Source organism: Macaca mulatta, chromosome 5 (assembly GCF_049350105.2).
Source record: "Macaca mulatta isolate MMU2019108-1 chromosome 5, T2T-MMU8v2.0, whole genome shotgun sequence".
NCBI lineage: Eukaryota > Metazoa > Chordata > Mammalia > Primates > Cercopithecidae > Macaca > Macaca mulatta.
In genome coordinates this window covers 189,766,416-189,778,086 of record NC_133410.1, presented here as the reverse complement: position 1 = coordinate 189,778,086, position 11,671 = coordinate 189,766,416, and the positions used below count along the sequence as shown (strand labels likewise).

General features: G+C 37.3%; 1 long non-coding RNA gene across 1 annotated transcript; it reads left to right on the top strand.

The window, feature by feature from the left end:
* The first annotated feature begins 1,710 nt into the window (after positions 1-1,710).
* On the top strand, positions 1,711-8,914 carry LOC144341017 (uncharacterized). The gene is made up of 2 exons (XR_013417594.1): positions 1,711-2,047; positions 6,886-8,914. It is a non-coding gene; the product is annotated as an uncharacterized LOC144341017 (long non-coding RNA).
* The last annotated feature ends 2,757 nt before the right edge of the window (positions 8,915-11,671 follow it).

The window sequence follows — 11,671 nt, the reverse complement described above, 5'->3', positions numbered from 1 at the left end:
AAACTCCTGGCCTCAAGCAATCCTCCTACACTGAACTCCCAAAGCGCTGGGATTACAGGTGTGAGCCACTGCCCCGACCCTGAAAAGGCCAATTTTTAATCTAAAATTATGGGATGAAAGGGATAACAATAATTAGGCCCACTTGCTAATAACATTCTGGTTGCTGGGGTCTCTAGCTAATTTCTCTGGGAGGAGCAGGGCTCACCTTCTTCCTACACTCTTACTGTAGGAACTCTGAATATCTTGAGGGGGCAACCAGTGAGGAGGCACCTGTCAACTTGGAGGAGGAGAATTCCTCTTAGAGTTACCTCTCTAACCGTTTAACTTGATATAAATATCAAATGTTGCTTAAGGGCCAAATAGTTTGTACAGTGAGTGATCAACTTACCTATTTCTCCAAAGAGTGATAAAGATGTAAATTACATTAAGAAAAGTAGGCATAAATTCCTAGACAGATGAACAGTTGTTGACTGACATCTTTTCTTTTCTTTTTTTTTTTTTTGAGATAGAGTCTTGCTCTGTCGCCCAGGCTGGAGTACAGTGGTGCAGTCTTGGCTCATTGCAAGTTCCACCTCCCGGGTTCAAGCGATTCTCCTGCCTCAGCCTCCCAAGTAGCTGGGACGACAGGTGCACACCACCATGCCTGGCTAATTTTTTTTGAATTTTAGTAGAGACGGGGTTTCACCATGTTGGCTAGGATGGTCTGGGTCTCCTGACCTCGTGATCCGCCTGCCTTGGCCTCCCAAAGTGCTGGGATTAAAGGCGTGAGCCGCTGCACCTGGCCAATGGACATCTTAAAGTTCTGATTTTTACATCGTCTGTCTCTTACTAAACATTCCTTGGAAGCATGCATACCAGGTATTTAGAAATTGTGGCTCAATGACCATAGTATCTAAGTTGCTATTTATTACTTAACCTATGCTATGCTATAACCGAAAGAGGTAACTCTGTCGTAGATAGAAATATACTTAAAAATCAAACAAAACATGCTCCATATATTATTTTTTGAAAAGCAATACCTGAATAACTAATTGTCTCAAAAGAAGTCATAAGATTTTTCTGGGTCGCTCATGCAAGGTCCTCATTTATACACATAATCATCTAGATATGTTTGTGGCATTCTAATAAACAAGCTAAATATTACTAATTTTTATAAAATAACTCCTTTACAAGTAATCATATCTTCAGCTAATGTTGACCACAATTTTGTTATTGATTATAATGTAAAACGAAAAGAGATTATGCATTTTATGAGGAAAAAGAAAAAAAAAAAAAAAAAAAGGAAAAAGTATTCCTTTCTTCCAAGTGCTTGACTCTTTTTATAGTATCCCAAATTATAATCAACCTTCTTTCATGCCTGTGGTGATTAGAAAACTTTGCTTGTCATCTTGGATCAAAGTGAGTCCATCAAGAACTTCATCAACGTTTATTGTGCTACTAAAACGTGCCAGTTTCCTGCTGGATGCTGGGGTACCCAAGGTCAAAAGATACTGCTCCTGTTCTTATTCAGCTCCTGGGTTGGAAGCATATGGTAATGAACAACTGAAATACGGTAAAGGCTATAAAACAGGAGAGTATAGAACCATACGCTCCAAATGGACACATGACTTCCGCTTATAGAGAGAGGAAGAGAGGAGGGCACCGTGAATGCCAAATGTACATTCGCCTGAAAAGAGGAAAAAGGCTTTTCCAAGTCTACAAGTGCAGGGGCCTTTGAAAACAGTATGCTGAGAATAGATAGGGCTCAAGGACAGTATCTCCAATTGAACTTTTAATGAACTCCCGTAGGCGCCAAGAAGGCGGGCAGATAAGGAAGAGCATAGAAACAAAGAACTGAGTAGAAGGTTACATCTGGGAAAAGAAAGTTTGTTTTGCATTGCGTTCTTTCTGCTGACGTGGGGTTTATGGAGTATAAATAAAGTGAGGCGGAGGCTCTGAGCGCGGCCGCCATGTTCTCTGTGTGTCTTTGTCTTTTGTGTGTTCTTTCATTCTCCAACACCCCCGGCACGGACCCCAACAAGTGGCGCAGCGAGCAGGGTCAGCACGGGTGAGTAGGGAAGAACAAGAAGGGGAACCCCCTAGGGGCGGGTAAGGCCCAGATATTGTTAAGGGGAACCTTCTTAAGCTTTCATTATGGGGAATTCCATCTCTCTGGCCTCAGAATATTTACGGCTGTTTCAAGGACTATTGCTGTCTATAGGAGTAGAAGTGAAAGAAAAAGACTTTGAAGTGATTGTTTGCCCATGTTGAACAACATTGTTACTGGTTTCAGTATCAGACTAAAGTGCAGCTGAATCGCAGAGAATGGTTACAGGTAGTAAAAACTCTGCTTAGAGCTCTCCAGTTAGGGGATATTATGCCTCTAAAATTGTGGACCTTGTGTGACTCTATCACTCAGACATTAGAGTTACTTGAGACTGATTCAGAGTGTGGTAATATAGCCACAGGAGGAAAGGTATCTGAGGATTTGGAAAAAATAAATAAATAAATAAATAAATAAATAAATCTGAAATGGAGCCCAATTGTGCCAGGATAACAGAGGATGGTGGGGGTAGCAAAAGGGGGAGAAGAGAAAAAGCCAGCTCTTCCTTCTTCTAAGGGAAATTCTGACATGCAGTGTATTATGGAAATGCTTCAACAAATATTACAGATACATTCTTCTAATTCACCTTTGTGAGCTTTCCCTGTTTCTTTTCCTTCTGCCCTGTTAAAAGAGGATTTTCCAGTGCCTCCAACCCCCCGGCTTCCTTATCTTTACCTTTGTTTGGCAAAGTTGAAGCCCTGTTCACATCAGACATACTTCAAATTTATACTAAACACCTGTTTAATATGTCAAAACCAGTGTATATGTATATCTTGTTGTTTGTTAAAATATTATGAGTATTTCAATAGTTAATAAATAAGCACATTAATATTAACTATTAATATTAATATAGTATTAATAACCCCAGCTAGGAAATTGTTATGTTATAGGGGTGCATAGGTTCCACCAATTTACACTCCAAACAGAAGTTGAGTATTCGAGCTGCTTAACACATTAACTACCTCTTGATATTTTCTGTGTTTTTAAATTTTAACCATTGTATTGTGTATGTAATGATTCTCAATTTGGTATTAATATACATATTTCCTAGTGACTAATGATGTTAGACATATAGGTTTATTGTCATTTCCTTGTTCTGCTACTTTTGGTTGGGTTATTTGCCTTTTCTTATTAATATGTTGAGATTCTTTATATTTGGGGATATGAGTATTATTATATATTATATATACTTTTAATTAAAAAAAAAATTTAAGGAGCTGGATCTGTTTCCAATTATTTGTGCTTCTTTTGCTCCTAATGCTCAGTTTTCAAATGGTGGCAATAATGTCCAATTTAATGCCTTACAAATTAAATTTTTAAAAAAGAAATGAAAGCTGCCATTTCTAACTATGGACCTCAATCTCCTTTTATCCTTGGTCTTCTTGATATTTTTCATCAGAAAATTTGATAATTCCTATAGACTGGAAGACTTTGGGGAAGGCTTTTCTTGATCGTTCTCAGTGGTTACAATTGCACAGCTGGTAAATGAACAAGGCACATGTATAGGCTAGAAAAAGTGTTATGTGTGATCCCCCAGGAGCCACTGAGGAACAACTCACAGGCACGGGCCAATATGCTACTCTTAATGCTCAGGCTCGTTTAGATGATGTTGCCCTTACTCAAATCAAGACTTTGTTTTTAAGGGCCTGAAATAAGGTAGAGATAACAGGAAAATGTTCCCTTTCCTCTGTGAAGATTTTACAGGGCACAAATGAACTATATCCAGATTTCGTAGCCCATCTTCAGGATGCTGTCTTCAAAATTGTGGGTGCTGGCCTTGCTTCAAAAATTTTGTTACAAACATTGTCTTTTAAAAATGCTTATGCTGACTGTTAAAAATTGTTAAAATCGTTAAAGGCCAATGGGGCCAATTTAGATAAACATATTAAAACTTGTGTTAGTGTTGGAGGGACTATTTATAATGCTCAATTATTTGCTAGAGCTTTGTCTAAAGCCTTAAAAGGAAATAACAAACAAGGTGTTTGCTTTCAGTGTGGTAAACCTAGACATTTCAAAAAAGAATGTCATAAAAATTGAACACTTTTATCCCTCAAGGCAGAAAGCTGCCTTCAGAGGTGTACAAATATTGTGGTAAAGGTCGACATTGGACAAATAAATGTCGTTCCAAAACTGATAAAAGTGGAAATTTACTGTCTCCTCTCCTGGGAAACGGGAGCCGGGGCCCACAGGCTTGGGGCCCCAACAATTACAAGTCTACTACAATATTCAGTGAGCAATGGCCTACAACATTAAGGAATAAATTCAAGTCCTCCTTAAGGATCCCACACCTTACCCCAGTTTCTCAGCTTTATGCGGCAACTAAGCAGAGCGCCGCTGCTGACTTAGCTATTACTCAGCCTTATACTTTGTCTCCTAATAGAGGAATATATAAATTAGTTATTAGAGTGTGTGGCCCTTTGCCAAAAGGACATGATATTACTAATAAAATTTTTATTTTGGTACAAGTTTCACAATTTATACGCCTAGAGGCAGGGGAATGTATTCTCAATAGAGAGGGTTTCGTAGCACAAAAAAAAACTGGTTTTTGGGAAACTTTAGTTTCTAATCAAAAGCCCTTATGTTCATTGCACATTAATGGGATAGTTTTAAAAGAGTTAATTGATACGGGGGTGAATATGTCTATTATTTGTTTAAATTAGTGGCCTATACAATGGGAAAAAAGACAAGTTTCAGTTATACTCACTGGCTTGGGTGCTGCTTCTGTGATTTATCAAGACGTAGAACCTTTAACCTGTGTCGGTCCTAAAGGTCAACAAGGTCAAGTGTTTTTTTTTTATTTTTATATTGTTCCTATCAATATTAATTTTTGGGAACAAGATCTTTCACAACAATTTGCTGCTTTTTAAAACATTCCTCATATTTCCTCAGCTGCCAAAAATATGATGTTCAAAATGGGCTACAATCCTTTAAACTCATAGCCACCACTCCTATTTAGGTGAAACAGTGACCATTATTTAAAGAAATACTTAGGACTCTAAAGGAGTAAGTCAAAAAACAAATGGCCGAGAGGAATATAAAGCCACATATTTCTGCATGGAATTCCCGTCTTTGTCTTGTCTTAAAACTATAAATGTTTACATTAAACCTAGGGAAAGTTTATAGCCTGGTCTTCCTAATCCTGCCCTTATCCCACAAAGTTAAAACCAGAGAAAAGCAGCAAGATGCTTTTGTATCATTACAAACTCAGCTTTCTTTCTATTCACTTAATATTGCCACAGAAAAAATTTAACTGGATTTTCTTATTCAATATTTAGGTTATACCTTGGGGGCACAAAATATTCGACCCCAAAAAATTCAAATTCGACGTGATCATTTAAAAACATTAAATGATTTTCAGAAGCTTCTAGGAGACATTAATTGGATGTGTCCTGTTTTAGGAATACCAACATATCAGTTATAACATCTTTTTTCTATTCTAGAAGGAGACAGTCACTTGGACAACTCACGCCATTTAACTCCTTTGGCTTTACAGGAACTCCAGCTTGTTGAAGAGCAACTTCAAAAGGCCCTTCCTTTTGTTTATTTCATACTTTACCTTCTCCCACAGGAATGATTCATCAAACTAGTCGACTACTAAAATGGATCTTTTTGTCCAATAAAATATCTAAACGCTTGGCTACTTATATCGATCGTTTAGCTGAACTGATCATCAAAGGACGGCATCACTGTCGACAACTTTGGGGAGGAGATCCTTCCTTAATTATCTCTCAATTCACTCATAGTCAGATCACTTATCTTCTTGCAACTTCTGATTCTTGGCAAGAAGCTTCATCAATCTTGAGTTACAGTTTATCCTTATCCCTCGGTGCAATAGGGAGAATTGTTTGCTATTCTCATGGTCTTACTTGATTTCCCTACTACTGGTTGTAACATTGTTAGTGATTCTCAATACGCCGTTTATGTTACTTCTTATATTTCTCAGGCCACTTTACCTCTTTGTGCTACTTCTTCTCTTCAGAAATTCTTTTCTTTGTTATCCTTTACTTTGAGCCAACGTCGAGCTCCTTTATTCATCACTCATCTTCGTTCTCATTCTCAACTTTCTGGACAATTAGTTCATGGTAATACTCAGATTGATTTGCTTTTAATCAGCCACCTACATGCTGCAGAACAAAAATATACTCTACATCACACTAATAGTTCTGGCCTTCAACGATGGTTTCATTTAACTCATAAACAAGCTCGTTCTCTTATTCGAGCTTGTCCTTCCTGTGCTCCTTTGAGCATTCCATCCTTCCATCCTGGGGTTAATCCACGAGGTGTCCCTTCTTTTGGACGATTAAAATGTTCATCATACCATTGATACCTTTTCTCATTTCTGTTATTACTCATCTCTTAGTTTGTTTCGCCATCATGGGCATTCCTCTTATACTTAAAACTGATAATGCCTCTGCTTATGTCTCTCATAAATTACAAGTTTTCTTACAGCAATACAATATTCAACATATCACCGGTGTCCTGGGCAACAGTCAAGGTCAAGCCATCATTGAGCGCGCAAATTTAACTTTAAAAACTTAGCTATTAAAACAAAACAAAAAAGGGGGAAATGAGCCCCCTAGAAACCAGATTTTGAAACCAGATTTTGAAGGTTCTTTTTACCTTAATTTTTTTGAATCAATGGAGACAATTGCAAGATTCCGCTGCCGTAACCCATCTTTCCTCACCTCCCTCGGTGATAGTCCCCGCTGACAGTTTAAAGGTTTGGTATCCTAATGAAGAAGGTAATTATGTTCAAGGGCAAGTTCTAAAACAGGGATGGGGCTATGCTCTTGTCCTTACAGGGAGCGGACCTGAGTGGTTTCCTACAAGATGATTGAAACCCTGTTGAAAAGAAAACTGGATTCAGCATGCATTTCTTCCTTTGTTGGATGTGCCTCGGCGGGGGACTTATTTCTCTTAGTGAGGCTTTGTATGAATATTGGACTTATATTCCCTTTCCGCCCTTGTATCAGGGAGTCACCTGAGGGGAGGCGGAAATTAAGGTTTTCACCAATGACACTACTTGGATGCCGTCCCCCTATATGGACAAGGACAATATAGAACGGGAAACGGGAATTATAAACAACACATATCAATTTGGAGTGGAAGAACTTCCAATATGCATGGGAAATAGTCTCATTGTCTCCGAAGATCGCATGAAGCCTGGGCTGTTCGTTATAATCATAGTCATGTGGCTGCTAATACTGTTATTATTGTAACTAGAAGTTTTTAATATAATCATACTGTATATAGTAATGAAACTATTCCTAGTTCTTTACTTTTTTGTCCTATTCTAGAGGTTTCTCCTAATATTGAGGTGCTGGAGTGACAACAATGTCGGGGAACTAAACCCTGGATTTTATTAGAATACAATGGGATGCAAATAACTGATTGAAGTGTGCACGGTGATTTTCAAACAAAATTTAGTCACATACCTTTGAAATGACACTGGGTAAATAAAAGTATTGCTGCTAACAGTAATGAAACCTTGGTATGGTGTGAAGGAGGCCTGAAGTACAGAGTTATTTTTGGAAGTTGTTAGCTGCAGGCGATGCCATTAGCACTTTTGTGGGGAATATGCCCCTTAATCTTTCTAACCCGAATAACTCCTTTCATATTCAGTTATATCGAAATACCTCCTGATATATTATTGCTTGTGTCCATAAGCCCTACCTATTATTAGCAGAGAATTTGACATGGGATAATGATACGGGGATTGTTAATTGTACAGATACGTGTACATTTTTGTCTTGCCTCAATCATTCCTGGTGGCACAACTTTACTGGGAATATTTATATCCTCAGGGCTAGTAAGGAAATTTGGCTACCTGTTAACCTTACGCGACCGTGGGGGGCATCACCTCTTGAGACTTATATTTGGACTTCTCTCCAGCGAACCCTCCGTGCCCTTGGACTTATAATTGCCTCGGTGATGAGCCTTGTGGCCATCGTCTCCACTGCGGCCATAGCAGGGCTCACTCTTCATCAAAGCATACAAAATGCTGAATTTGTGCAGCAATGGCACGAACAATCTCACCGGTTATGGCTTCAACAACGAAACATTGATTCTCAACTTGCTGAAAGATTGGACAACATGGAACAAGCCTTGACATGGCTTGGAGATCAGCTCACTGTCCTCAGTACTCGGATAACATTACAATGTGATTGGAACTCCACTCAATTTTGTGTAACGCCTGTGCTTTTTAACATCTCTCAAAATTGGACCGTAATCCAAAAATTATTAATAGGCCATAAAAATATTAGTTTGGACATCCAAGAGCTCACTCAGAACATTTCTGAAGCATTTCGACAACAATTACATGTGTTGTCCGGAACTGTAACCCTTCAGGAGCTGGGTCAGCGCCTTGCTGCCTTTATTAACCCATGGACCCAGATGAAGACATGGATTTCTACAATCTCTGGAAGTATATTGCTTTGGGCACTTGGATTGGGTCTACTTCTTTTGGTGATTCGATGCTCCCTCCGTCGCCTCCAAAAACAAAAGAAAACACAAGAACAAATATGGGCTACCTTTTTAGGATTGAGGCAAAACAAAAAAAAAAGGGGGGGAAAATGCAGGGGCCTTTGAAAACAGTATGCTGAGAATAGATAGGGCTCAAGGACAGTATCTCCAATTGAACTTTTAATGAACTCCCGTAGGCGCCAAGAAGGCGGGCAGATAAGGAAGAGCATAGAAACAAAGAACTGAGTAGAAGGTTACATCTGGGAAAAGAAAGTTTGTTTTGCATTGTGTTCTTTCTGCTGACGTGGGGTTTATAGAGTATAAATAAAGGGAGGCGGAGGCTCTGAGCGCGGCCGCCATGTTCTCTGTGTGTCTTTGTCTTTTGTGTGTTCTTTCATTCTCCACCACCCCCGGCACGGACCCCAACAACAAGGCAGTTAAAGTCACAAGTAGGATTAGCTAATATAGCTAAGACTATTGGTAAGGTACCTCAATGATCAGATAAGACAAAACTGAAATCTCATTCAGAAGCAGGTTCTAACAGTAAAGAGATGGAATGATAGACATGCATAAGAAAGTGGAAATTAGGAAGACAAAATGAGGGAGACAGGGATACGTAAGGTTAGCCGAGGAGATGGCATTCCCATTCTCTGCATTCAATGTCCATCTTTAGAAATGCTTATGTTGAGCTCAAACTATAAATTGATATTAGACTATTGGATGGTCACGTGGAAATATAAAAGCAATTAATATTTTACTTTTCTAGTTAACAGTGTAAAGGCCACATATTAACCTGTGCCTGTCATATATTTCTGGAAATATTTTTCAAATCCATAGATTCATACATATACAATAAAGGTTTGAAAGAATTTTAAAAGTTGCCTAATGGTTAAGTAGATTTGCCAACATTTACCTTCCTGTTGAGTTTGTCTAAGTTATAGGCAATATTTTATGATCATAAACAATGTGGCAATAAACTTGTTTATGCATTTTCCCTTTTGAATTATTTCCTTATGATTTACTCCTGGAAGAAAATCAATATGTCAAAGTATGTAAATATTTTAATAGCTATTGATAAATATTTTGCATTTTTCTATAAGCCATGCATGTTTAAATAACTGTCTCCCAACTCGTCCCTATATTATTTGCGGCTAGGGACTATGCTTTTACATTAATGGGCCAGAACCTAGTATATTGCTTGGTACCTGATACAGATACCCAATAATACTAAACAATCATGGCAGACTAATAGTTTCCACCAACTATCCATTCTTTCCCCTTTTAATGGCATGATTTGTATTTTAACTGATGTAGCAAAAACCCATCTTGAAGACGACTTCTTTTAGCCTCCCATGAAAACTATGCATAACTACTGGTAGATGTGAAGTTAAATCCTGACCAATTAGTATTATGCAGAATTTTCAGGGAAACTTCCTAAAGGAAGATGGCCAGGTTGGCATATATCCCTCTTGCACTTCCTAGAATTATCTTTCCTGCTGCGTGGACAATAGAGGTGGTAGCTACAGCTCCAGTAGCCATCTTACGCAATTAGGTAATTTTGAGGATAGAATTTGAGTACTAGGATAATGAAGCAAAAATGGGAAGGTACTTAGATTCCTATCCACAGTTACAGTACCTTCCCTTGAATTCCTGCCTCAGGACTTATTTTATATGAGAGAGGAATAAACATTTATCTTACTTACACTCATTTTATTTCTGAGATTGGTTTCTAAACAGCTGAACGAAATAGCTAATAAAATAATTTTGAATGAACTAAATAACTGGTTAAAAATGTTGAATATAAATGAAATATAGTATTTTACCTCAACTTTGAGTATATATATTTTTAATTTTAGAACTTATTCATTTTATAAATTAGAAATACCAACTCATACTTTTAAATTCACATTTATTTTATTAGTAGGAATGTTTATTTTAGTACTGTATGTAATATGTCATGAAGTACTCATTCATCTCTTGCCAACTTATTTTTTTAATCTTAGAACTTTGTCACAAGTTTATATGAACGTTTCATATGATATGAATGTACTGTGAAAAGTAAACCATGATACCACATCAATTTCTTCTCCTCTGTTTTTAGCTATATTTGAGAAATCTATTGTTTTAGTAACATTTTATGTTTGTATATTTCCTTCTAATTTTTTTTTAATTCTTCAGAGAAGATGTATTCATCACCCCTACAGAGAACTGGCAAATATTCACATTTATTTACACTTGTTTCCCTAAGATTCATTTTGAAATTTGAATCCACCTGAAATTGAATTTTGTAAATTGTTTCTCTGAACTGAATTTTTTTCATTTGATTTTAAAGTGCCTTTGTATATTAAATAGAGCAAATTAACCAGATCTTCAATCCTGGGTCTCACTAATAAATTTCTTACCTTGAATATATTTGAATTCCTCATCTGCAATATTGGGAAAAGTTGGGATTACACATGTAAAGTGCCAGCATTGTGCCTAGCTCATACTCTTTAGTTTCATACAGTCTGTTACCTACAAACTGAGGATTTTCGTGCATTCATGAAAAATAAGTTGAAATCAGTTATATTAGCTAAATGTTACATCAATTTGTTATTTCTGGATTTTTCTAAAATTTCAAATAAGACTGGATTTCAAAACTTACATCTTTAATTTGTACTTTTTGGAGGTGCGTGTCATTTAACTTTTTGGTTTTCAAATCAAGTTATATGTTCTTTATTTTTACGGAGGGAAGCAGGTTTCACTACAGTCACAGTGGTACAAGAATGGAACAAATAACTGCATAGTTAATTCTCCTTCTACTAGATAAGTTTTCCCACTATTTTCTAAGATTTTTTGATGTGATTTATGCTTATTCCCGGGAAATTGGCAAGGTTTGCTGGACTCTGAATTTAGTGGAAACATTTAACTGAAGAAAGCTTCTGAGAGGTACAACATTCATTTTTCTTTGCACTGAGTTCCCAAATGGAGACAAATAGCTTAAAAGGAGTATTAACCTCGATGTGCTTCGGCTATTTATCTTCATAAGGAACGGCCTGAAAACAAGAAAACAAAGCCCATAAAAATGATTTTATTTAATCACACAAGTATATCTCACCAAAAATCTTTAGTTATTTCCTTAGGGCT